This window comes from Echinops telfairi, unplaced genomic scaffold (genome assembly GCF_000313985.2).
Source record: "Echinops telfairi isolate 266 unplaced genomic scaffold, ASM31398v2 ScPeMD7_1713;HRSCAF=2227, whole genome shotgun sequence".
Taxonomy (NCBI): Eukaryota; Metazoa; Chordata; class Mammalia; order Afrosoricida; family Tenrecidae; genus Echinops; species Echinops telfairi.
The window spans coordinates 10,583,435-10,606,175 of NW_022105611.1; the positions used below are offsets into that span (position 1 = coordinate 10,583,435).

Here is a 22,741-nt window from a genome sequence, read left to right on the forward strand (position 1 = left end):
AGTTGTATGAGCCCCTAATAAAATGTTAAAAAAAAATGCAAATAATGTATTATTTTAAAAATTTAGCTTTGAATTTATAAAAGATAAAGAAATTGTTAGTATTATATCTGTGTAATGAATAGATATTTCTCCTAAAAAAAAAAAAGGATGTACACGTATTGAAAAGTAAATCACTAAAATCATGACTTTGTTTTTTAAAAGTGCATGTATTTATTCCACAAATGTATACCCACCCTCCAGCTATATAGTAAATACTATGATAAAGATATAACACTTAATAAAATAGTGTCTGCTTTGGAAGAATTTGTTTAGAGCAGGAAAACAAACATAAACAATTAATTATATGCCTAAACAATTAATTCCATTGCTAGTGGTGCACAGTCTCTGGAACATTCCTTCTTCCTGGGGGTGGGTCCACAAAGTGATTGGGGAGCTCTGACTTGATCACTGGGAGTTGGCCTCAGCATCCACTAGATAGCAATGAGTTTGGTTTTGGTTTGGGGCCTGTACTATGAAGGTGAGAAAGAGCTCTCTCCCCAAGTTATCTTCTCAGGCACCTGATAGAATTCCTTGCATAAATTTGGGGCCCTGTGGATGGTTCGATGGTTACCATTGGGCTGTGATCCACAAGGTTGGCAGTTCAAAAACTAGCAGCTGCTCCTCCGGAGAATGATGGGGCTTTCTACACTAGGGACAGTTCTACCCTGCCCTATGACTCCAAGCCAGTGAGTGAGTGGTTTGTGGTTCAAGTGAGCTAAATAAGTCATCAAGGGTCCATTCAAAAGCAGGAAATCTCAACACATTGGAAAAAGGCAATGTAAGATACCTTCAGATGACTTTTAGGGGAAATTCAGAAATATTTCAGATGTAGTTCATTTTAGGGTTGAACTTCCTTTTCTTAAGTCACTTTCTCAAAATCATTCTAATTCTATAAAGTTACCTAAATCAGTACTCAGGCTTTGGAATTTTACCGAGAAGAAGATGACAAAATGCAAAGTAAAATGGGGTGAGAGGTGCTGTTGACAATAGTTATTTTTCTAAAGTTAGATATTTTAAAAGTGTCTTTTCTCATTTCAAATTATAAACTAAAGGACATTAAAAAAAAAAAAAGACATTTAACACCAAAAAAACCCTAGGAAGAGTGAAATAGTGTCTCATTGTGATGTCGGTTTGTGTCACTCTGGTGCAGTGGTTCTCAACCTTCCTAATGCCACGCCCTGTTAATACAGTTCCTCAAGTGGTGGTGACCCCCCCAACCATAAAATTATTTTCGTTGCTACTTCATAACTGTAATTTTGCTACTGTTATGAATCGGGCAAGCCCTGTGAAAGGGTCATTCCACCCCCAAAGGGGTCGCGACCCACAGGTTGAGAACCACTGCTCTGGTGGCTTAATGAGTGAGCCCTGATTTCATAGTAGGTTCTGTGTTGGGCTGTTAACCTCAAGATCAGCAGTTTGAATCCTCCAGCAGCTCCACAAGAGAAAGTTGAGGTTTTCTGCTCTTCTAAATATTTACACTCTTGGAAACCTAAACAGGTAGGTCTGTACTGTCCTAAAGGGTCACTCTGGGTCAATAGCAATTGATTTAGATGACTAATAACACTGAGTATCATGTCGTGTGCTTCATAGTCATTGCAATATCCTCTTTGGTAAAATGTCTATTCAAGTGCTTTGCTCGCTTTATAACTGGGTTGTCTTTTTGTTGTTAAGTTTTCAAAGTTTTATGTGTGTGTGTTCAGCAGTTTGTCAGATATACTTATATAGTTTCTGAAGATAATTTCCCAATTAGTAGGTTGCTTTTTCATTGTTTTGATAAAGTTTAAAAACAAAAAATGATTTTATTGGCATGTAATTCATTAGTTCAATCATATTAAGAAGAGTTGTACAATCAGGTCCCTTTTATTTCTTCTATTTGTTTTATCACTTGCTATATGCGCTTTTATTAAGTAATCCATGGTTGAAAGCTAGGTTTGTCAGTGTTGCCCCTGCTTTTAATTTAAATGATTTACAGTTGTAGCTTGCATAATTAGGTCCTTAATCTATGTAGAATTTTTTCTTTTTGTATGGTATGAGGCCTGGATCCAATTTCATTTTTCTTCATGTGGAAATTCAGTCTTCCCAGCACCATTTATTTTTCATTAAATGGATTTAGTGTCTTTGTCAAAGAGCAGCTGAGGATAGCTGTTTGTAAAATTTTACATAAATATATTATTTTAACATATTTACTAAGCAATACTTGCTTCGTACTCTGACAAAATGAAGGAAAAGATAACAGCGTATAACAAGACAGTCTTATGTAATGGGCAGCAGGCGACATCAATATACATTCTCATTTGAAACAGTGAACTTGATTGTATCCAATCACGAGGAAACAATCAGGCCAATTCAGACTGTGGGGCATAATGAAAACAGCTGGTTTTGTGAGCTTCAAAATGGTCAGTGTTAAGACAGACAGACAAAACAGAAATTAAAGCAGACTGATGGAAACTCGGAGGAACCTTGGGAATTCACGGGGGCAGTTCTGCCCTGTCCTTTGGGTTGCTGTGTGCCAGCACTGGCCCCACGGCAGTCAGTGAGAGCTGAACTAGAGCTGTGCCAACCACAGGCGACATGTGAGCGTTGACTTTTAAAAAATGTGAAAATTTAATGGAAAGGGCATAGTAGCTAATAGGTAACAATGGTAAATTTCCTTGTTGTAAAAATGGCCCATCCATGGTGTCAGTTGCTATTCCTGAATGTGCTCTTAAGGAAGGTTGCCGCAGAATTGGAAGGCATCAGTGACTGTTACAGATGGCAATGCTTTTCTTGATCTTTTTAGGTATTAAACCAGTCTATGAGCTGGAATACTACTTTTGAGGTATATTGTAAACGATCGTCTGTGCTTTTTTCTAAGCACAATCCTATCATTGTATGAGAATGAAAACATCTACAGCTGTCACTCTATTTTTGCTTAAGGTGGCCAGATTTTAACATTGGTAAAGCGGGACAAAAGCGGGACACCACTGATAAAACTCATATCCTGGCGAAATAGCCACACGGCAGCTGAAAACCGTATACCCTAGCTTGTCGTGCATTCTTTCCAAAAATCGGGACTTTTTTAAAACGCCGTGGGATGCGGGGAAAAATTGTTAAAAATCGGGACTGTCCCGCCAAAAGCGAGACATCTGGTCACCTTATCTTTGATATGACTTCCAGAAAGCCAACTCACTGCCATTAAGCTGATTGCAACTTAGGATGACCCCAGGATGGAGGGAAGCTGCCCCTTGGATGGCTAAGGTTGTAAATCTCTGCAGGAGCAGAAAGCTTCATTTTTCTCCCACAGAGAAGTGGGTGGATTCAAACTACTGACCTGGCCGTGAGCAGCCCAAAGTGGAATCCACCACGCCACTGTGGGCCTTGAACTGCTCCTGAATTCCACTCCACAAAGATGATCGACTGAGTTTCCTGTCACATTCTTTTCCTCTACATCTACTAACAATATCATTCCTATACACGTTCCGTAGCTTGCCATCTTTTACTTAATATATTTTGAGCATTTGCGCATGTTTTCACATATTGCTCTAACTTACTCATTTTCATGGCCATTGGAAACTATTCTGCAGTGATGGTTTGTGAATGCAGCCTATTGGGACGAGCTGTAGGAATGTTTCTCTAGGATAGACTTATAGGGGTGGAAATGCTGGATCCAAAGGGATGACCAGTTTCCCTTTAATTGCCTCTTGTTTAAATTCATGTCAACAATGTGGAAGAGTGCCTCTTCTGCAGGCCTTGGAGGATCCCTGGTGGCATAATGGTGACTTCGTGGGCTGCTAACTGCAGGGTCAGCAGTTTGAAACCATCAGCCACTCCATGGGAGAAAGATGAAGCTTTCTACTCTGCTACCATCTTGGAAGCTCACAGGGGCAAGCCTACCCTTTTCCCCTGTCCTATAGGATCTCTATGAGTTGGCATCAACTGCATGGCAGTGAATTTTGGTTTGGTTTGGGAGTCAGCATTAATCTGCTTGGTCCAGTTTTCTTCCCGAGAGGGGAGTTGTGGAGAGTGGACAGAAAGTGAGCAAAACCAGAATCACAGAGCTCTTGCTGGCTGTTTTGGTGACTACATATTATACAGGTTGATGGTAAAGCATAAGGAAATGCCTGGAAAATAGAAGCAAGTACATGAGCTCTGCTCCCATAGTCCATAGCGTTTAAAAAGTGAACTGAAACAATGAAGCAGCCAAGAGTTTCCCCAAAAAACTTCTGCAGAAAAGTTGTACTTTTAAGTTACCGTTAACTTCACTAAAATGTGGACCTCATCAACCTTAAGATAAAAACCACCTCTTCTGTTCAGCTACTTTTGGGAAAGGGGAATTTGAGTAGCTGACAGCTCCCACTTTTAGATAGCGGAAGCAGGTGATTAAAAACCCTTGCTATTCATCTTTCTGGATTTTAATAGATGCCATGTGTCTCGGGCAGCTTTTTCTCATTTTTCTGTTGAGAGCAGGTGTAAGTTTAGGAGTTACCGTCAGTAACTTTCTTCCCAGGCAAAGTTCCCGAGGAAGAGATTGGGAGACCCAGGAGTCACGAGTTTATTTGCTCTTTGTGCCTCAGTGGAGAAAACTGCGACGTGAGCTATGTGAAACTATAGGCAATTTATCTTTTCCAGCTTCAGTTTCTTCATCTATAAAATAGAAGTTATTGCGAGGATCAAAACTTCCACAGACGAATAAAAAGAATCAAACCAAACTTAACCTTCAAGTAGATTCCAACTTAAAGGACAGAGTAGAACGGTTCCTGTGGGTTTCTGACACTCAGAGTCTGGATCTTTACAGGAGCTGAAAGCCTCGTCTCCCTCCCTGCCAGTCACAGGTGGATTCAAACCGAAGACCCTGAGGCTAGCAGCCTCCCCCATAACATACTATGCCACCAGGGCTCCATATGAGGGGCTTATTAAAGTGCTGCTGCCCTTGGCTGCACAAGCCCATAATAACATTCCCTTTGTAACTTGAAAGTATTTTTTTAAGCATTCCATTTCACAATGTCTTATTGTTACTTCTTCAATCAGTGCTTTGTGAACATAAACTATGTTCCAGGTCCCCTGCGGGGCATTCTGACAGGGAAACAAAGATGGAGTCCTCCAGGAGCTCTCCTCTCCCTTTGATTCGAAGGGTAGGGTCTCTTTCAGTGAGGTCTTCAGTGAAAGATGTTCAACAAAGGTGTGTTGAGTATGTTGTCTTATTATCTCAATTTTAGGTGGTAGGTTTTAGCTTAGTTTTTACTTATATATCAGAAAACCGTTCTTTGTAAGGATAAATGGTTTTTGTTTTTTTCTTTTTCAATTATTTAACAACAACAACAAAAATGTCGTAGAGCCAGATTTAGACCCAGGTAGGTTTTCTGAAATACAAACCACACTGCTTCTCCAGTTGCTTCTAGCTTTGGTTTTACCGTCTGAATGAAAGTGCCAGTTTCATGAAGGCAAGGCTGGGGCATCTACTTTTACATAGATCCTGCTAGCTACTGTAAATCTAGGAATAGGGAAATACATTTTCTATATACCTGTGAACCATGTAGTACCTACTGATGACTTACATGTTTTGTATTTTCTACCAGTCTAATTTGAAAAATAGCAAAACTGTTGAAAAATTGCAACTGTGAATTCACACCTTATACACTTTCATCTAGGTTCATTTGCATTCTGAGTACACACACACATACTGTGCTTTTTTGCCAAACTATTTGAAAATGGGTTGCAGACATCACAACTTTCTTTCTCTAAGTACCCGAGCCTGCATCTCTCAAGAACAAGGACAATTTCCCACATAACCTCAACACCATTACCCTGAAATAAAATTTTTTTCAGAATTCCCAAGTTCTAATAATTTTATAACTTTTAAATTTTTTATTAAAATTTTTTGAGCCAGTATTTACTCAAGGTAGTTGTGTCTCTTTATATTTTCTTTTAATGCATCACAATACAGCTTCCTTTTATTGTATGTGCCTTTTATGACAGTGCAAATTTTTAAGATTCCATGTCAGTTGTGTAGACTATATATTAGATTTGTTTCATTGTTTTCTCATTATTCAATTCAGGTTAAACATTTGTGGTAAGAATTACACACACAAACATAAAAGCAGTACATTATAGTTATACAACATGATAAATGTGATGTAACTGAATTGTACTTGTAAAAATGTTGGACTGGCAAAATGTTTTGCTATATAACTGCATACCACAGTAAAAAAAAAAAATCTAAATTAAAAAAAATTCCCTGTAGGTGATGGGTGTGCCCTTCCTTTGTACCACGGGAGACACGCCCTTTTGTAACTCACCGGTGATGTGAGGGCTGGTTCTTTGGTGGTGTGTTACTCTGGGTAGACTATAGAAACAAATTCCTACGCACTCATATATGTATAAGAAAGGTTTATGTACACGAGCAATTGAATACTGAGAAAACATCCCAGCCCGGTCCAGATCAAGTCCATAAATTCGATATTAGCCCGTTTGTCCAATCCCAAACTATAAGGTCCTCTTCAGACTCACGAAACACATGCAATGACGCCTAATTCAAGATCACAGGCCAGTGGGTTGGAAGTCTTTTGGTTCCAGGGGTGTTGTAAGCATCTCAGCACTGGCAGGGGACTCTACGTGGGTTCTTCGGTTCCAGAGTTCTGGTGGCATCAGCGTAGGCCCATGTGGCTGCTCCAGCTCCCAGGGTGTAGCGCCATGTGTCTTGTCAGTAGCGTGTCTCCAAGGGAGTGAGCAGAGAGAGAAGTGTCTTCTCAGGAGAAGGCCATGCCCCCACAGAGGCCTCATTGGTTATATCTTGACTGACAAAGCAGACTCCACCCCTTCACTCGTAATCCTCTCAAGTCCCAAATTGACACCGGATTATGTAACTACCACAGGTGGCAGCCACCAGGTCTCTTTGTTGTAAAGCAACCCGCTTCCCTTTGTAGTTAATAGAATTATCTGTGGATTGATACTCTGAGATTGTTTGAATATCCTGCCCCTCAACAGCTTTCATCTAATGTTTTTTTGACATCTATTAACAATCCGGGCCTAAGTCAGTTGGTGGTAGTAAAAATATGATTTTCTAATTCTCTCTTCCCTTCTATATTTGCTTATAGTGTTGTTATGCTAGATTCGTTTTTGCTTATTCTGTCCTTTCCCCTTTATTAGCTTTATGGATTTTTCATTATTCCCAATATTTGGTATTCCTTACCAGCACCATACGTTTGCATACTTCAGCTCCAGATTTGGTCAGGAGGAGCCTGTCTTTATTTTCTTTTAACCTGACAGATACAAAAACTCACTGCCATCGAGACAGTGCTGGCCCAGAGCAACCCTAGAGGACAAGGTCAAGGTGCATCTTGTGAGTTGCCGAGACTGTAACTCTTTATGGGAGGAGAAAGCCCCGTCTTTTCTCCTGCGGGGTGGCTGGTGGTTAACCTGAAAAGCAAACCTAAAAGCACGTGGGATTTTGCCCATTTTCCGTGTGAGAAATGAAGGCTCAGAAAATAAAAATAGCTTTCCAGGGTTACTAGTTAGCAGAGTTGCCAGGGCAGGAGCTCAGTGGTTAAGCGCTGGGCTGTTGACTCAGAAGGTAGTAGCTGAACCCACCAGCCACTGTGCTGGAGAAAGACGTGGCTGGGTGCTGGGAAACCTATGGACTGCTGCACGTTGCTCTATGTGGCAACGAGGAGTTGAAATCAACTCCAGGACTGGATTTGGATTGATTTTTTAAAAAAGATGCCAGGATGTCCTGACTATACCAGATTAGTGGTTCCTGCTATTCCATACTGCCTCCAACCTGTCCAGGGACAGACTTTTTCCCACTGAAACTGATTTAAAAAGAGCATAATCATTGCATCATTGTTGCTAATAGCAAATGATTGGAAACAGCCCTAGGTTTGCATCAGTAAAGAATGGTTGAATAATTAGGTAAGTGATACAGCTGAAAACCATGAAACTACAAACAAGAAATCAGGAATTTTTTAATTTAAAGATTCTTTAAATCTTTATGGAAATCAGGAATTCTTTAAATCTTTATGGAAAGATTTCCGGGATAGAGTAAGTGAAAGAAGGTGCAGAAATGTATGTTTTGTGAAAGAAGGGGGCGATGTGTCAGGGGATTGGGTGGGAAGGAGGAGAAGGAAATGTATTTGAATTGGTGCAAAAAGGTCCTGGAAATATAAAAACCGATTAATAAAAGTGACTACTGGTGGAGGGTGGTAAGAATAGGTAGTGGGTGTGTGGGTGGAGTGAGATTTCTCAAGGTTCACTTTGTGATAGCACACTCTTAAAAAACAACAACCAAACCAGCTTTATTGAAATACAACTCACATAGCACACAATTTACCAATTTAAATTATACATTCAGTTGCTTTTAGCATGCACACAGAGCTGTTTGTCGTTACCCAAACCAATTTTAAAACACTTCCATCACCCCCGAAAGAAACCTGTACCCCTCCCTCTCACCATCTCCTTTCGCTCACTTTCTTCTCCTCTCCTCTTACGCAGCCCCAGGCAAACACTCATCTACTCTCTGAAGATTTGCCTAGCTAGGATATTGCATGTGTGAGAATCATACAATATGTGTGGCCTTCTGTGATAGCATGGTGCTTTCAAGGAGTATCCATGTCATCCTATGCATCAGCACACCCATTCTTCATATATAAATATGTTCAGGTTCCTGGGACAGGTGGTTTTGTGAAAATTGGTGTTATGAGAAAATGGAGGAATACCACATCAGATCACAAACTGTAGGATGACTACATCATTATATAACTTCCAAATTACACCGGTATGTAACTGCCAAATTACACCGGCTTATAACTGCCAAATCACACCAGTATGTAACTGCCAAATTATACCGGCTTATAACTGCCAAATTACACCGGTTTATAACTGCCAAATTATACCGGCATGTAACTGTAAAGCCACAGAGAATCACGAGCCAGCTAAGTTGACACATAAACTCTCCCTTCACAGCCACTGCTTCTCTTGCTTCGTCCCTGCCACACTTGTATCATTAATGCACAAAGTATTCAGGTAGTAGATTTTTCAGTCGTTATACATGTGAACTATTGGATAACAAAATAGTTAATAAGTGAGGAATAGGTGTACTTCATTCCTTTTTATTGCCCAATGGTATTTTATTGTATGTATGTAAGTGAAACCGTAGTTGGCATATCACTGATAACAACTCATGGTGACTGGGTGCCTTTCAGAGTAGACCTGTGCTCCATAAGCTTTTCACTCACTAGTGTTTTAGATTCCTAGCGTTTTCTTCTGAGGAACCTCTGGTTGGCCTCAAACCTTTGGTTAGCTGCCAAATGTGCTCACTGTTAGCACCATGCAGGGACTTCACTTTACGTATATATATGGTATATATAGACATATATCACATTTTATGTACCCATTCATCGGTTAATATATGTTTGAGTTGGTTCTGCTTTTGGCCATTGTGAATAATGCTACTGTGAACATTAGCATGCAAGTTTTGTGTGTAGACACATGTTCTCATTTATTCTGGTATATGTGGAGAAGTGGAATTGTTGGGTAAAGTGGTAATACTATGTTTAACCATGTGAGAAGCTGCAAAATGTTTTCCGTAGGAGTCATGCCATTTATATTCCCATCAGCAATGTATGAGGAATCTCATTTCTCTCAATGATCTTCAACACTTTCCATCTTTTATATTATAATCATCCTAGTGGCGGGGGGGGGGGGGGGGCAGTCTCCCCACAACCGAGTGGGCCCAAGGGGTGGTTGTGTAATTGAGGGGTAAATTAAAGAGACCTCAGACAAGATAAAGCGTGCAAGGGCTCACCTCTCCATGATGACAGGAAGCAGAATGAGAGGGTACTTTATTGATTCACAGACTTATATAATCTCGGGCAAGCAAGCCACAGTAAGTACATACCTAACAGGAAGGGGTTGTGCAAGAGGCATACATGTAACAGGAGGGGGACGAGCTAGGGTGTACATGCAATAGGAAGGGTGGTACTGGAGGCATGCATGTGACAGGAAGGCACATATGTGCCGAGCTGGGAGGGCTCTAGAGTCAAGATGGCAGCCTGACCTTGGTCATCCCTGAGGTGGCCTGACCTCAGGTGTCTTTGGTTCTTTTCCAGGGGGACAATCCTTTATCCTGGTCAGAAGGAGTGGGCCCCATTTAGGGTGGGACAGACAAAAGGTCTGATTGCCTTTGATGGCAGACCACCTTTAAACAGTTGACCTTTGAGAGTACGGTAAGTGACTGTGTATTTGTAAACAGCATCTTAAATTTGGCATTATTATGGGGGACAACATTATGGGGAATGAATTTTACTTAGAGAATGTGAGTGGGACGCATCTCCAGCTCACAAATATGAAGGTTCCCTCCATGGGAACCCTGGCCTCTCAGACTCCTTCATTTACGAATATTGAGAGTTTGTCCACATACACACTCTTCCCAGTTGTTTCCCACACGAGTAAGTATATCACATGTAGTGGTTCATACTATATGCCAATTTGCCTGTTAGAATTCAATGGTTTGACAGAGATTACACTGACTGCTATTTCACGTTTAATGGAATCACCCTCCATTTATTAGGAGTAGCCAGTAGGCTGAAAGCCAGTCCGTTACCTTGAGGGTGTGACTGCATCCATATGGACGGTCTGATAAAGCAAGAGCACACCTGAATGAGAGGAGCCAAAGGGAGCGGCAAGAGAGGCCTCGGCCCCCTGTGGCAGGTCTTTATCTCCTCCAGCTGGGGGGTGTGGTTGAGGTATTGGCTGACCTCACTGGCTGTGTTTAAGTCCACCTGGTAATGTCCTGTGTCTGGGCCTGGTCTGTGCATCCAGGTGGACCTCCCACCTAGGCCTAGGGGGCTTGTGTCTGAGCATGCTCAGTTTGGATCCTTCCAAATTTCTTTCCAACCCTTCTGTTGTGGCCTTTTGCAGGCATTGGGGAGACAACCCCCCTTAACCCCTATTCTGGCTACCTAACACTCGGACCTCTGGTTCTTGGGATATGAGCCAGCCTTGCTGTTTTGACTTGCCAATTTTGGCTTTGCATCAACTGACATTTCCTTTCCTGTTATCTCTGTTTCGTTGCCCAGAAGGTTGGAGATTTCAATGTAAAGTGTAGGTTTCAGGATTTCATACTTTTTAGAAGCAGCTTTAGAGACAGAATCGTTGGGACTGTTTAGCTGTTAAGACCGGAGAAATCATGAGCATTCTGTAGCCATGATAGAGCCCTAGTGGCTGCGTGGTTGAAGTGCTTGGCTGTTAACCAAAAAGTCAGCACTTTGAATGTGCCAGCTCTTCTTTGGGAAAGATGTCACAAAGTCTGCTTCCATTAGGACTTACAGTTTGGGGAACCTCTGGGCCTACTTAATCTCTGTCCTAGAGGGTCTAGGTGGGTCAGAATGGACGCAAAGGCAGAGGGTCTGGTTTTGTGGCCATGATGTTCTCACATTGGAATTCCAGATAATGCCAGTAGGGCCCATTGGACAGCAGCGAAAACCACCAACAAAAGCAGTGTATGGCCCTGAATTGGATCTTGGACCAGAGAAAGAATTTTTCCTTTTGCCTTACTAAAATGACATCATTTTAGTCAATTGGGAAAATTTGAGTCAGAGTTAAGATTAGATAATAGTATCACATCAAGAGTACTATCCTGACTTTGATTAGAAATACTGAATATTTAGACATAAAGTGATATCTATGCACAGCGGATGATAAAGAAACTGTGGTAAAATAATATTTGGGAAGTCTGGGCAAAGGGTGTATATGAATTTTTAGTAATATTCTTGCAGCTCTTTTCTAAGTTTAAACTTAACTCACAGTGAAAGGTAAAAAGAGAGAGTTATGGGAGATGCCAATACTTACAGGATAGGGTTTTCATGAGGATTAAATGAGGCTGTGTGTGTATGATAGAGATCAATAACATAGCATGATGAATGTCATGTAGCTGGCCTTGAAGTTCATGTGAGAATCCTAGGTGGGGGAAGGCAGACAGTGGGCTCTTTGCCATTATTTGGGATCTTAATTAAAATTGACATGCGGCATATGGTGACCATATTGTTCTAAATTGGGATATGTAGTCTGAAACGAGGAATTTTCCTCTTTATTTATAAATTCATTTAATTGCAAAGTCTTGCAGAGGCATAAACATCAAGTCACACTTAGTTGTCCACTTACAAAGTCATCTCTGCCACAGTGTGGGTTACAAGGCAGGTTATCCTAGCAGAGCTAGGAGTTGTGGTTACTTTTCCGTTAGCCATATTTGGGCCAGTACTAGAGTTTTATCTTTTTTTAGTACTAGGGTTTGGACTTCTTCTTACATGCTCTTTTCTTCCTTTCTATCTCCCCAACCCACACATGTAGGTCTCCAATTTATTGTCAGAGAGCCATTTTAATTAGCCATGTTAAATGTTAATTGTTTTGATAGGAAAACAATTAAAAATGAAACAAACAACACCAGAAGAATGGTGTATATAAGAATGGGTATATCCTTCAAGTGGGTACGTTCTTGGCTCTACTTTCTAAGAGCCAAGAATGTTTCTGGACTGGAAAATTCAGGCAGCAACTTCCAAAAGAGTTCCTGTCTTATAGGAACTAGGGGTAAGGAGCTAAATTTCACTTTGAGACAAGACAAATAAATACTGGGTCTGAAATAATAATGAAAGATTTCTTTCTTTTTTTGCTAAAAGCCTCAAAACATGAATGGTTAAACTAAAAAGAACGTTCTCTTAGGAACTGAAAACAAATAAGCAAAGAAACCTAAAAACACCCCCAAACAATCCTCATGTATGAGATTTGGATAGGCTGCTTCGTGGAGTGAAAATCTCTCTAGCTCGGCACGTACCGCTGTCCCTGCGATGTGGCCAAATGTCTGTCTTCTGGAGCTGCAACTCCATGGCACGAGATTGCAAAGCCCGCGACACCAGCCGAGATTCATTGTTTGTGCTGCGGGACTGTGGTGTTTAGATGTTGTCAACCATAAGTTGTTTGCCTCGAGTTTCTGCCCACTCTTTCTGTGTCAAGTTATCACGGGCAGGAAGCTAAAGGGCACGTTTGTCTGTGCAATCAGTTGCCTTTATTGTATAACTTTATAATGACTCTATTGGCAAACATCATTTGATTGTGCTCATGATGGGCAGTCACTGTCCTGTTTTTCATGTTCTATCATTCAATTGTTGCAAAAAAAAAAAGAAAAAAAGAAATCCAACTCCTGAGGAAACCGAAACTCTGCAGGCTTGAGTAACATGTCTAAGATCATATGACTAATAAGGCCCCAGGCCCAGGAATCAGAACTGTCTCACTGCAGACAGAGCCTGAGCTTTTTCAGCCGTGTCAGCCTGCCATTTTGTGGTTTCGTGTGGAGGATGGTTACACTTTAACTATCTTTGGAGCTTGGTCCGGTCTTATTTATTTGCTAGGTATTTATTGATGTCTGTCATGTGTCACACACCTGAAGAACTATAGAGAGGACTGAGACCTCGACTTGGTCAGTAAGTCGTTCATACTCGTGTAGGAGGGAGCAGACAGATCTGTGCCTGGGCTTCATGGTAGAAATTGGTCAGAGCCACAAGAACAGGCTGATGACATTTACTGGATGGTGATTGTTTCCACGTCACAGGGATTAGAGATGTTGCCCTAGATAGGGTGAATCTGGATGGACCGTGGGAGACGGGAACGATTTGTGTGACAATATAGAAGGTCTCAAAAACAAACTCACTGCCGTTGAGTTACTGCTGATGCATCGCGACTTCCAGTGGGATTTTGGGTCTGAAACTCTTTACCAGCTTAGAAAGCCCAGTCTTTCTCCAGAGAAGCTGCTGGTGGTTTTGAACTGCGGACCATTCGGATCTCAGGCCAACAGATAATCAGTATACCTGACTAGGGCTTCTCAGGTAGAAAGGTAGGAAGGGTAATCCAGCTGAAGGTAAACAGTGAGCAAAGTTATACAGACTACTTGGTGTGGCTTTAAAATCCAATCCTAGTAAAGAGCACTGCTCTCAGTGCCTGTTCCTGTAATTATAGATGGTCCTACTCACCTTCCCTGTGGGTAGAGAATAAAATGCCAAGTCTAAACCAGGTTCCTGGGTCTGTGGTATGTGGGGCAGGGACTCATTCATGATTCATTCAGTAAACATTTGTTTAGCACATGGTGCTGGATGCTATGCTGAACACTTTATGTATGTTGGCAGGTTTAATATTCCCCAACAACTCTGCAGTTATTAATAGCCTCAACGAACAGATACAGTACTGTGACTCAGAGAGATGAAGTATTGTGCCCAAAGTCACATGACTGTTAAGTGAAGCAAGACTTCACCTGCACATACCAAGTTGTGTCCACTAAGCTACTCTGACTGCCACTGAATGTCTAAGATGTCATGTAACTACTACTACCTTGTCATTTCCCCGACATGATTAAAGGTGCCTTAGGAGCCTTTGGTGGCTTATGTGGTGGCTTAGAGTTGGACTGTTAACTACAAGATCAGCAGTTAGAACCCATCAGCAGCTCTCCTGGAGCAGGATGAGGCTTTCTGCTTCCATGAAGCTTTATAGCTTCAGCAACCCGAAGGGGCAGTGGTACTCTGTCCACCGTGTTACTGTAAGTCAGAATTGGCTCAATGGCAGCGAGTGAGCTGAGTCATCTTACATCTCTGAGGTTCAGCTTCCTTTCTGTGAAAAAAGGCCTTGAACAAGACTAGAGTATTTTGAAAGTTTTTCCCAAATCTGAAAGCTGTCTTCATTCATTCATTCATTCATTCATTCATTCACCAAACAGACATTAATTTTGTGTCTGTTATACTCCAGGCACTGTGCTGTGTGGGTACTGGCAATTGAACCTGGCAGACACTACTTTTTTTTTTTTTGCCTGGAGGGATATTGCAGGTTAGTCAGAAAAAGAGGCACAAAAAAATTCAATAATAGTAGAGCAGGGTTATAAAACTCTGGTAGTGGTGTGTACAGGGACTCGTGAAGCCTGGGGAGTGAGGTGGGCGTGACCTAGTCTTGGATAAGAAGATGTCAAGAGGAAATGACCCCAAAGACCAGGGAGATAATGAAGAAGAGCAAAAGAACCTTATCCTTCCTATTGTCCCTAGGGTCATAAATCTACCACATATTTATTAAATTTTGTAAGGTTTTCGGGTTCCTATGAATCAGAATCGACTTGATGCAGTGAGTTTGGTTTTGGGTTAATTTATAACGCCTTATAATTCTAAGGCTTGTGAAAATGTTAGTCAAATTCAACAATTAATCACAGTTATATACCAAACATCTGTAAGGTTTGAATTCTCTTTCAGACAGGAGAAAGATGTTAAAGTTAATGAGAAGCCAGGTGATAATTTCTTTTTAAAGGAGGGAGGGGGAAGGGCTTTGGGAAGCATGCTGTCAAGTAGTTAAGAGGCCTAAGAGCCCAGAGTTACTTGGATATTTACAACTAAAGTTCTAGATACTTATATTTCACAGAGGCCAGTGAAATGTCCAAGATATTAGATAAGATCAGTGAGTCTATCAATTTATATTAAGGACTGATGAAAGAATTGAGGTGGGGATGGGGGGGAGAAGTTAGGAATTAGAATCTGTTGAGCACCTTCTATGCATCAGGCCTTATCTTCTGCCCTTTACATTCATAATCTTATTTTATGCATCCCACCCTCCTATAAGGCAAGTGTTCTTAGAGATATGGACACCGTGACTCTTAAGAGTTTGTGAAAGTTCATAAGAGACTGAGCTGTGGTTCAAGTCCAGGCTTGTGAGCATGAAAAAAAAAAAAGCCCCATTTTATGACCCTATCCTCTTCAGGGTCCTAGATTTTCTATTTTTGAAAGCACTGTGTTTTGTCTAAGGGCCTCCTTTCCTTCTTGGAGTCCTGGGAAGTAAAGATAGGCAAATGATCTGACCTCCTGAAGGACAGTTTGTGTAATTTTCCCTGTCCCTTTTGAGGTCAGAGACGAGCCACTCCCGAGGGTAAAGGACTCTTACTGACACTTGTTCTTTTACCATCTTTCTCAAGTGTAGAGTGTTTGGCTTGGTGGTACATTTCTTCTTCTTCTACTTTTTTTTTTTTTTTTCCGATTTCAACCTTTAATTTTAAGTGCATATTTTATTATAACTAAGCATAAAACATTGGTGTTTCAAGTGGCTGGAGTGGTTGAAGACTCAAAACACAGTTTTAGAAACAGGGTGGTGAGCACCCTGGGCGACAAAGACGAAGCATGGGAAGGGACAGCAGCCGCAGCAGGGTCCCGGGGCAGGAAACTGGACAGGATAAAGGGGCCATAGCATGCCTTCCGTTCAGTTTCTGGAGACCTTCCCCAGGGACCATTCTGTCCTCCAGCCTCAACCTGGCCCCAGCACCATCTCCTTTCTAGGTGAGAAGGCACAAGTGGTACATTTCTTACTGGTGGCTCATAAAAATCTCTGAGAAGATGCTGCTTGGAGCTCGCTAAGTTTATTTGGGTGATTCTCACTCTTTTCTCCCCAACGAAGGTAACTCCCAATGAATTGGCCCCAGATTTTGTTTTTGGAGTCTGGAGAGACCTTCCGCTTGGTTCTGAGTGGCCTAGAATCTCAGTTTCTTCCACATGGACATAACAGCAGTCCCGATCCCTGGCCTTGGGCTCCTTAACTCTCAAGACCTCCCGGTAGACGGGATGGAATGTAGAAAACTAACCTCCCAAGGGGCCTGATGCGTTATGGCAGTGGAGAAAAATTTCCTTCAGCTTGGTCTGTTTTTCTGCCCTTGTCTTCCATAGTTTGGGTGACAGTGCAATGGGAAATAGAAGACCTGGGATGAGGAAATTGGAGCTCAAGCGTAGGCTTGAGAGCACTTGATGTCTGAGAGCACTTGACGTCTCTTAGCCAGTTTGCTTAGCTATAAATGAAAGAATGATGATAATATTAGCTGCATACTGTGGTTGCAAAGGTCACATAATTCAACATATAATGTAAACATGCTTTATAACAAAAATATGGAATGTATTACAGACGTTAGTGTTTATCACTGTAGACCAAATTTGGCTCCCTGAGAGATATTTCTGGAAAATGAGCAGGATGCATCCTCTGTCGTCACTGACCTTCAGTTACTGGCAAGCCTGACTGACCAAAGGCACATTCGTGGCATTCTCCTGTTTATTGCTATACTCGGCTCATCTACAGTCTTGTAAATCCTTCCAGAAGCTTTGGTGATTCTTGAATATTCACTTTTGGAAATCTCTGTATCCAGAAGTATTTTCCCCAGAGCAATTACTTAAATTCTGGAAGTGCATGTGGATCCATGTCCCAATAAATTCCAGAGCAGTTGAGATGACTGCATGTGATAAATGAAGTGAGTTTTGCTTGCTAGGCTTGTGGATGATTGAGGACTATCTTAGTAGTTAAATCCTGAGTGAGGGTTGTTATAATTTCATAACTATTTCTGAGAGTGAAATGAGAACAGAGGAGTGTTTCTTATTGTAAATAGCTTATGAGTTTAAGGCAAGGTTGTGTCATCTGCACATTGCAGATTGTTAGCAAGCCTTCCTCCAATCCTGATGACCACATCCTTCTTCCTGTGATCTGCCTTCTCTATTATTTGCTCCGCATACAAATGTAAAAGTGCAGCATGCAAGCAGAACAAGAGAATACTGCATGGTGTAGACTCAGGTTTAGAATTTCTGGGTTGTATCCTCTCACCTTATTCAGTTTTCACAATTGCCTTTCGATCTATGTACAGTTTTGATATGAGCCCAGTGAAATGTTCTGGAATTCACAATCTTCTCAAGGCTATCCATAATTTGTTGTGATCCATAATAGTTGAATTCATTTGCATATTGAATAAAACATGAGGTATTCGCTGCTTCCAGCCAGGTTTCACCTGGCATCAGCAATTGATATACCTTGTTTTGCATCCTCGTTTGAATCCAGCCTGAACCTCTGGCATCCCTGTCAGTGTACTGCTGTTACCATAGTTGGATGATCTTCAGCAAAATTTTATTTGCATGTCGTATCAATGATATTTTTCTAGAATTTGAGCATCCTGTTGGCTCACCTTTCTTTGGAATGGGTGCAAATATGGATCTCTTCTGGTCTATTAGCCAAGTAGCTGCCTTCCAAATTTCCTGGCATAGTCAAGTGAGTGCTTCCAGTGCTTTATCAGCTTGTTGAACCATTTCGATTGGTATTCCATCAATTCCTGGAGCCTTGTTTTTGGCTAATCCTTTCAGTGCAGCTTGAACTTCTCCCTTCAGCACGATTGGGTCTTGTTCACATGATACCTTTACAATTATGAGCAAGTTTCAGAGTCTCTGCTGACATCCACTTTAATCTTATCCTTCCTTTCTGTCTTTCTAATGAACTTTTGGATTCTTCACCAATGATGCTCTTAATGCTGTCACATAGCTCTTCAGGCCTTCTTGTCATTAGTGTTCAATGTGGCAAATCTGTTGTTGAGATGTGTTAGAAATTTAGGTGGGATATACTCAAGGTCTTATTTTGTCTCTCATGGACTTATTTTAATTTTCTTCAGCTTCAACATGAACTTACATATGAGCAATAGGTGGTCTGTTACACAGTCATCCCTATGCAAAGTTTTAGCTGCTGATATTGAGTTTCCATTATTGCCAATACTTATCAATGAATCTTGATCACATGTTTGATAAATTTCAGACTGAAGATGTTGGTAGAATTCTTCAATTTATTCATCAATAAATTAGTGGTTGGTGCATAAATTTGAATAATAGTTGTATTGATTGGATTTTTTTTAAATTCAGATAGATATACTCCTATCACAAAAAGCATTGTACTTCAAGATACATCTTGAGAGATCCTTGACAAGGACTGCAACACCATTCCTCTTGATTGTGTCATTTCCAGCATAGTGAATCATACGATTTTCTGATTCAAAACAGCCCAAACCAGACCATTTCAGCTCACTAAAGCTTAGGATATTGATCTTTATGGGTTCCATTTCATTTTCCCCCCCAGCAGTTTTATGGGCACACAAATGTAAATATCAACAATTGAGCAGTTCAGTCAATCCATCATATCAAGGTGAATTGTACAGTCACCACCACATCTCTCTTACAGCACTCTTCCCCCCCGCCCGCCCATGGTTAAATAGCCTTCATTATGAGTAGTGCAATCACAATCAGTTCTAGTGCTCCTTCCCCTCTTTCACCCTCATTATCCACTCCCTCCCTGTTGTCCACCCCCCACCCCTGCATCCTCCAAAACACCTTGTATCAGTTATTATCATCATATAGCCACTCCTCCTGTACTTCACCGCTGGGAAACCCAACAGAAAACAATGAAAAACAAATTACAATAAAGTGGTAAAGATAAGATCATATTAATATAAAGACAAATATAGAAACAATGCATGAGAGGGAGAAGACCCCATGAGCATTCAACAAGCCAGTGAAGGAATTTTGTCATGGAACAACTAAGAGATACTTACACCCAGAACAATTTCAGATTGTGTCTTTAGGGAGGTAAACTGGCCAAGTACTGTGTTCAGTCTAGCATAATCAAGATTACAATGCTCTCTGCCTGGTAGTAAGGTTGCTTGGACTCTTGCTCTTGGCTGGAGCGTTATCTGCCAGTGCTCGATCTTAGATACTCTGCAGATGGATTTGGGTTCCCACTGCCTTCCACAAATTGGATGTTCATAATTTTAGCTCTGATACTTTTGTCTTCAACATATTAGAATTTTGTAGTTGTCATCTTTGGCTCACACAAGCTGGTGTGCTTCTTCCATGCTTGTTTGAAAAAAACCTTTAAGATCCCAGGCACTATTTGGTTGATAGCTGGGCACCGTCTACTTTCCTCACCACATTTTGCTGTAGCACCCGTATCTTCAGTGATCATTTCATGAAGGTGAGTACTGAGCAGGGCCATAATGTAAGTACTAATTTTTATTATGTTGGAGCTAGGCTTTAGTGCAAGCCCAGAAATCATTCCTGGATCTATAATTTGTGTGTGTGTTTGTTTTTAATTTGCTGTGATTTGGGAATTAATGCATGTCATACCATTCCATAGTTCAGTCATGTCTAACATAATTGTACAGTTGCTTCCATAATCAATCTCCAAACATACTTTTCCTTTCTGGGCTTCTTGACATCATCTCCTTCACCCCTCTATATCGCCCCTCCCCACAAACCCTAGTGATGTTTTCTTTCCCTGTAGGCTCAATGTTCCTAAGTTCCATTTACCAAGAACAGCAAAACAAATAACACAGCTTCAAGATGGTGACCCCCCAATGGTGGCACACCTCTGAGACATACCCTAATATAAACAATATAACTAATATAACCCTAGCATAAACAAAATACAACAGAATGGTCATTACAGGATTGCCGGAATAATATATCTCTTAATACTGCATACAGGGTGTTGATGTAGCAAGATCTTGTTTGTCCATCGCTCTTGGTACAGCTGTCTTCTGCTTCTGCAGACACCATGTGTTTTCCAGCTTAAGTCTTTAGGTTACAAGTGTGTCTGAGGTAGCATCCAGTTCACCCAGTGGGGTTCCCATATGGGGTCTCACCAGTGCAACTTCTGGAACATGCTGTGTGCCCCGAAGATGCAGACTTCAGTGTCCCAGTACTCTACAGCACCTGGCCTGGGTTCCCGGAAGACCCCATCCATTTCACTTTTGACGATTTCCAATTTACCTAGATTTGTTCTTCGTACATTCCACGTCCTAATTTTTAGAAGACTTTATTCTTATTTTGAGTCATACCCATCAGCAAATGAAGGTCCTGAAGGCTTTCTTTCCACTGGCTTAACTCAATTTCTGACATTTTGACTGACTTATTTTGAGAAGGCAGCTCTTACGCAGTCATATTTTGAGGGACATCTGACCCGAGAGAGTCATCTTCTGGCATCATCTCTGGCACTGTTCTGCCTCTCTTCATTAGACCCTCCGTATCTGACAGTGTATCCATGCTAGCCATAAGGTTTCCAGCAGCTACTTCCTCCCAAGTGAACATCCTGTTCCTTCTTCATAGTCTGTTATTATTCCAGAAACTCTGCCGAAACCTATTCACTTTAAGTGACCCTCCTGGAATTTGAAATATCGGTGATATAGCTTCCAGCATCACAGCAACATATAAGCCAACACAATATGGCAGCTTGACAGACAAGTGGCATTAGACCAGGGAATTACTCCAAGAAGTCCAAATTTTGGTGGTCTGACGAACCAATTTTATTTCTTATTCTCATACTAGGTCAATATAATTCCTCCTGGTTAGGCTGGGTTCCAGACACCTGGGATTCTATCTTGTGGCTCCATTCTATTCTAGGTTCTTGGAGCCTCTTCTTTTTCATCTGCATATGGGAAAAAGGAAACTACAGTATCTCATGTGGGAGCTAGATTATCTAGAAGTGCTTATATCACTTTTGACCCCATCCTGTTGGTTAGAGCTTAGTTCACAGCCTCCCTTAATGGTAAAGGAGACTGGAAAATATGTCTTTGTTCAGGAAGAAAACGAAATTGGGTTTGATGAGCATATAGCAAGTGTGATGCACACAAGGACTCAAATACTGTCCACATTCTTTCTCCTGCCTTTGCTTCTCTTTACAGGGCTGGGAACATCACCACTGATTGCTTCTCAGCTCTAAAATTCATTCTTCCTATTGTTAGAGAAACATCGACCTTAGTGGCAAGTTAAAAAAACATCAAGGAGTAAGGATTGGCCAAGTATAGATCGCATGGCCTCTTCTTGTTCGTCAGCAGTGCACACAGCAGGGTCATTGAGCATAGGTGTGACGGCTGGGACTTCTGTTTGGGCCACTTTTAGAGAAGGGGGAATAATTCAAGACAAATAATCATCCCAGTTGCCACCCACTAAGAAGGGCCAGTTTCTTTTGTTCTTGTTGTTTCTATGCTTGTACAAAATTCAATGCAATTTTACAGTCATCTTTCCAACTTTTCTTACCACAGCCATATCAAACTATTATATATTTTTTTCAAATTATTATATTTTATTGAAGTTCCAACATCATCACTTTTAATAGGTAGCATTATTTTGGACTGCTGAGAAAGAAAAAAAAAAGTTTCCAAATACGCTACGACACAGTACTAAGACGCCATCCATTATAAAATGTATCCTAATTTCCAAGCTGTCAAATGTAAGAAAAAATGTTTTAAGACCTGCTGAAAGGTTGGCTTTATTACTGAAAAATAAAGCTATTCTTTCATGCATCTGTGCCACTGTTCATTTTGTTTCTTTAGTCCATTCATTAATTCAAAAATATATTTATAGACCAGATAATAACACACATGTAAGATAGATCCAGCCTCTTGCCTCTTAATGCCTACTAGCCCTCATTCTTAGTCTCTCTTTTCTCCTCTCCCCCTTTTCCATCCTGCTGTTATGAAACACCTGGCTATTGGGCTTTGAGGGTTCAAGTAGAAATATGACAGGATCCTTGGGCCACGGCCTTACAGTTGGGGTAAGTGGGTTCAGGGTAGTGTGTGGAGCATCAGACAAAGGAATACATAGAGGAAGTCCTTAACAGGGCCCCCCATTGTGGGTGACATGGTCAGTTCTGCTGAGTCTGGCTGTACCAAGCTTAATCTTTAAATGATTGCATACTATTAAAATAGTAAACAACGATCAATCTGAAGTATTAGCCTGCAGTTATTTCTGTAGATAGCTGTTAATGGCTAAACAGGACAAAGCATTTCTGAAAACCTCTTTAAATCACCTCATACTTCTTAACAGTTCACATTGGAAAAGGCACCTCCAACAACCGCTGAAGACAAAGC

At 41.1% G+C, this 22,741-nt stretch overlaps 1 protein-coding gene across 2 annotated transcripts in view; it reads left to right on the top strand.

Annotated features, from left to right (window-relative positions):
- The window catches only part of RAB30 (RAB30, member RAS oncogene family), a 109,101-nt gene that overhangs the window by 8,757 nt on the left and 77,603 nt on the right, over nucleotides 1-22,741 (top strand). The window contains exon 1 of one of the 2 annotated variants that reach the window (XM_045293126.1): nucleotides 10,216-10,238. The exons of the other annotated variant lie outside the window; for it this stretch is intronic. The gene's annotated coding sequence lies outside the window, so the exon portion shown is untranslated. Of the gene's footprint in view, nucleotides 1-10,215; nucleotides 10,239-22,741 lie in introns of those variants that run through there. 2 annotated transcript variants of the gene reach the window in all.